Source organism: Centruroides sculpturatus, unplaced genomic scaffold (genome assembly GCF_000671375.1).
Source record: "Centruroides sculpturatus isolate CEXI.00-Female unplaced genomic scaffold, Cexi_2.0 scaffold830, whole genome shotgun sequence".
In the NCBI taxonomy this organism is placed as follows: domain Eukaryota; kingdom Metazoa; phylum Arthropoda; class Arachnida; order Scorpiones; family Buthidae; genus Centruroides; species Centruroides sculpturatus.
In genome coordinates this window covers 17,146-22,823 of record NW_019385303.1, presented here as the reverse complement: position 1 = coordinate 22,823, position 5,678 = coordinate 17,146, and the positions used below count along the sequence as shown (strand labels likewise).

At 33.9% G+C, this 5,678-nt stretch overlaps 1 non-coding gene across 1 annotated transcript; it reads right to left on the bottom strand.

Annotated features, from left to right (window-relative positions):
- Window positions 1-1,683: 1,683 nt before the first annotated feature.
- Window positions 1,684-1,848, bottom strand: LOC111637395. Its single transcript, XR_002758688.1, has one exon. It is a non-coding gene; the product is annotated as a U1 spliceosomal RNA (small nuclear RNA).
- Between the last annotated feature and the right edge of the window lie 3,830 nt (window positions 1,849-5,678).

The following is a 5,678-nucleotide window of genomic DNA, read 5'->3' as shown; positions in this document are numbered from 1 at the left end:
TTATACCCAAGTATAATACAAGAGAAGAGAGAAGGCATAAGAATGACATCCAACACACACACTATCCACGAAATATAGTTTAAATTGAATTAGAACCAGAATCCCTGGTGGCAACAGGCCATCTTACACGTCATCATCTAGACAACATTACTTATTTAGAATATATTGAAACCATATTTTTAAATTATATACAGTCGACCCCCTATAGCACTGTTGATTATTCCGTTTTATACGAATTCCATGTTGTACGAGTCATTTAAATTTTACAAATATGTGTGCCGGGCTGTGAACAGCTCATGTATTTGTAAAATCAAAATGATTCGTACAACATGGTATTCATATAAAACGGAATAATCAGCAGTGTTATAGGGGGGTCGACATTTCAAGAATGTATCACACAATATGTTATCTCACCATTTTTATGTAATAAATTCATTTCCTAGACTTCTTGAAGATAAAATTTACTCAAAAGATTGTATTTTATTTCTTGTTATACATAATTTAATAAGCTTGAAACTGATTAATTATTTTAAAAAAAGCATGTGATGATATAAACACAATAAGTGTAATCTGTAACAACTGAAATTAATAATTGCTATTATTAAAAATAACACAAAACAATTCGAAAAATTTCAATTTCCAAAATTTGTAAAGGTTTAAATTAAATAATTTTTATGTTAAATGAATACAATTATTCTTACATGAAAATAATAATTTTCTGTAGTTTATTTATTAATTACGCATAAATTACGTTTAATGCATTCATTTTTATGATTTTGGTTATTTAAATTTTTAAAATTTCAAATAATTCTTACCATATTTATAGAATATTTCAAATAAATACAATCCCCAACAAAATAGTAAAATCAAATGACACGTCTCTTAAAAGATGGCGTCTTCGTCTAAATATTGCCGACTTGTAAAAAAATTAGCCAAAATATCTCCAGAATCATATTTTACAACTTTTTTATTAAATAATATTTTAATCATATTTTCGAATGTGTTAAATATTTTACTAAGTTAAAAAAGTAAACGTAACGAATTTAAGAAGAAAATGTGACATGTGACGTCAACGATCCGGATCGGATTTGAAGTCGGATTTCTTCCGTGGCAAAGTACCGGTAATTTTATTTACAAGAAAGATTATTCAAATGACACATTTTTTTTTCAAGAATGGTCTGTTCCGGATATATCGGGTCAGTCCCTCACCACTGGGCCATCACTCATTGTGGATTGGATTGATAACGCTCCAGGATTTGTCGGATGAATTCTGAAATTCGGCAAAAACATTTAAAAATTTTTCGACTCCCGAATTGAGCTGTTCCTCCCATTTTTACATACAAGTTTGTTTGTATACGGCAACGCGATACGTGAGCATGCTTCCGGGAGGACTTTCTATGGCAACTGGCTTCTATTTAGGTGAAAAAAATTTATAAGACTGTACGCGGTTTGCCCTTTGGAGAGGCACGAATTCATTTCCCCTAAGGGATAGACTAGTTTACTGACATTGACAGGGGGAAGCATAGTTTGACCCATCTATCCTTAAGGTATGCTAACTGACGAATGATTAACTTAATGTGCCTAAATCGGTTTGATTAGACTACAAGTATTTCCTCCACTCGGCTACTGAGAGATGGGGTATAGAAGCTCATCCAACTATGTTCTAATTTTAAATTGTTAAGGAAGGGGAGAGCGCGAACGCAGTCCCCAGCTACCAAAAATTGCACGCTCCATCTACCCCAGTTTGGGGTAGTGGCAGGGGTCAACTCGATCGTAGTGCAATGATCGAACCTCGCCCTGGAGGCACCGCCCCGTTGATCACGGTTAGCCTCAACGTCAGGTAAGTATATATCGAATATTGATCTTCTCCTTTTATTGCTCAACGCTATGGCTTAATCGCTGGTGTTTTAATACGGAAAGCCATTTATTTATAAAACCGCTTAATAAATTTCAAATCTTTCTGCAAAATTCTGTCCGAAACATACTTTTCGTATAAATTACTTAAAAATATATCGTTTCTTTGAAAAATCGTTTCAAATTTACTCCTAAAATTTTATTAGATCAATCCACATTATCGCGCCATCTAGTAACGATTTGTGAAATTATTTTAATACAGATTTGTTTTATTTTTTGTTTTGTTTTAAGAAACGAAACATGTTCAACAAACTTTACTCCGTACATAACGAGGGATATCATTTGCTGTGTCTCTCTTCATAACTACTCACAGCAACTGGTTTCAGACCTGGGACTATAAAATTTTTTTGGCTTTTAATCAACGTTCTTTTATTAAACCCTGATATATCATATACAGATACTATAAGTAATTAAAAATATTTATTTTTACTTTTTATTTTTATAAAATAATACAGTAGCGTACCGTAGTGGGGGCGGCAGGGGCGGCCCGCCCAGGGCGGCACTTTTTAGGCGGCGGCAAAATTTTACAATAAATAATAGTAATATCTTGTAAAAATTTGAAACATCCTAATCTATACTTGCATCGCGCCTACAATAGTGCTATCGTCCGGACAGTCCGGGAATCGGCTCGCAGTCCGGGTGAACTAGTAATTTTTTCATCCGAAGAAATCCTGCGAAACCTTTTTTTTATTTTATTTTTCTTGTACGATTCATTCGCGTTCATATACACCACTAATATCCAATAGAACTATTTTAAACAAGTCGCTTCACTACCACCGAATTTTTCATTGCTTGCTCTGTGACAAAACTGAATTTTGGTCTTTTAAATTGAAATACCTAAATAAGGGGGGCAAAATTTTCCTCCGCCACGGGCGGCTGACCCCACGGTACGCCACTGAAATAATAAAAGATTTTGGTCTATTAACGCCCTTCTTAATTCGGCTCCTGGCCGAGGGACACCGCCCACATCACTCCTGCTGACGTGCTGTATGTGTTGCTTTGTATCGCTCTTAAATTAATTTTAAAAAAACTCGACGAAGTGCAATAAAAATGGTTGATTATCGTCTCACACTTGCTCTTTCGTGCTTTCTGAGAGTAGTACAGTAGAACCTCGAAAACTCGGCTCTCGATAACCCGGCTACCGATAATCTGGATAACTCGGCCACACCCTAACAGGGCAAAAAAATCCTTAGTTAGTTAATTTTCATTATAGACAGCTTTATAAAAGTATAAAAGCTCTCATACTCATAAAGTATTTTTCTGAGGTCTGTCTTATCAGGTAAATTACTGTACACAGTGTATTCATTAATACATCAAAAAGATCGTTTTGTGAAAATATGAATAGAAATTTTCATCTCTATGCTTTCATAAAGGATGTACAGTACTTTTCCTTTGTTTAAGGGTATTTGGGCAGTTTATTCTCTGTTATATTCTCAAGTAAACAATACATACAAGTACAGTACAGTATTTTCTGAGGAAACACTAGTACTTATTTTTTAACCCCATTCCCGATAACCCGGCATTTTCACAAACTCGGCCACCCTTCGGTCCACATTAGGCCGAGTTTTCGAGGTTATATTGTAATTAAAAAATAAAGTGGAACCGGATATGAAATGTGATTTACTCTGCATACATGAAATCAATTAAATCAGTGGTTTCCAAACTTCCTGTACTTCTGCCCCCTCTTTTTCAGAAAAAATTGTTGCGCCCCTCCTCAATTTTCTTAACAGTCTAATTTCATAAATAGTGTCCTTATAATTTATTTAATGGCCTACAAAACAATGTGCTTTATTAAATGAATAGTGAATACAGAATAATTCCTATTAACAAAATAAGGGTATCTGATGAAAATTTTGTTTAATTTGGGCAGCTGGTTAAAGCCAAACTTTATAGAAAGTTAGAAACAGCGTATTCATTTGACTCATTCGGGCGATTGAGATTGGGAAAATTCAAGTGTTCGATTTATTTTATTATTTTTTTTAAATCTTTTACCGCCCTGTGAGCACTAAGAAAGTTTTTTAGCAAGCCTATTATGGATTCAGCCAAGCTCGTAATGGAGCTGCCGGGTGGTAAGAGACAGGGTCCAGCACACAAGGAGCCAGTGGCGAACTCGGGATTTACTCTTGGGAGAGCCGAGTTGAACAAATAGGAAAATTGTTAATGAGAATTCAATAAAATTTCCATCTTACGTGACCGGTAATTCAGGCCTATAGCAGGCCTATAGAAATAGAAGACACGACACAATAAATATAAATAATAAATGAATTTTATCTAGGAAAACATTATTTGAACACTTTCTAGTGTCTGTTATTTCTTTGGAAGGTGCTCCACTGAAACGAGCTACAAAAAGTTACTTTTTGAAGTCTTTTCTATCGAATTATCTGTAATAAAACCAAGCATTCTCTCTCTAAATATGAAATATTTTTATTACTTTCCTCATTAATTGTGTCATACAATGCATTTTATTTATTTATTTCTTGTGTTCTCTTATTTCTTTTTATTTTATTTTATTTATTATCATGATACTAAAACTCACAAAACTTCCTAAAACAATATAATCAGAATATTTCAGAACTGGCAATTCATCATTTTCATAAAATTACAAAAACTGTTTTTATATGTTTATGTCTATTTACACAGATAAACTTATACAAAAAAGTGGGTCGTAAATGATCGGGCTACAGTGGGTCGTATGCTATATCTTAAGTGGGATTAGACTTAATGAAGATTTTACTGATTCATTACCATTCGCAATTTTTTATAAGATGCGTCTCTACCCTCAAAATTAAACTTTTTACTATTTTATACTAATTAATGATATGAAACGTTTTTTTAAAACTAAAATATCATAACAGATGGCAGTTCTAAATGTTGCCTGGATTTTTATTATGTTTTGAGGCAAACACTCGCATGATATTTGATTAAGCTCTGTTCGTGGTTTATACATGATATTAAAATAAAACTAATGCTTGAATATATGCCTAACATCATAAAAAACAAAAAAAAAATAAAAAATACCTACGAATAGGTACATTTAAATACTATTTACAGGGCTACCAATTTGCTTGGTAATTGACTAGTATGTGTACAACAGTGACTGGCCTAATTGCACACTTAACCCTTCGGACAACTTCCCTTTTATACAGGACGTTCTAATGTCTTCACTGCTGCTGGTGTGAATGCAAAGATAGCCGATTTTTACACAATTGTCGTCGGCTGATTTAATTCGAAATAGAAATACAGATAGTAGTTATGATGACCCGTTTACTTACAAAAGAATTTGCAGAGCAGATCTTTATCCGAAACAGAATTTGAATTTTTAATGTTGAACCGTTTGAACCTCTTTACATTGAAAATTGCCGGGACGAATTCATATTTAGAAGAAAAAAATATATTTCTTACGAGACTATACATATACATGAGTCCAGTAGCGTAGCGTAGGGGGGGGCACTTCTTAGGAGCGGCAAAATTTCACAATAAATAATAATAATATCTTGTAAGAATTTGAACCATTTTATTTCATATTTTCGTCCACCTACGACTCGGATCGGTTGAAATGAGCACGGAATAGTGTTACCATCCATCCGGATAGTCCGGGATCCGACTCGCCGTCCGGGGATATCGTGCACAACTAGTTTACTTTTTTTTATTGTACGATTTATTTGTATATATATATATACACCTCCAATATCCAATACAGCTAGGTCACTTGCGTTACTCCTATCCAAGTCTCCCTAGTCGCTAACTGTAACTGATTTAGAACC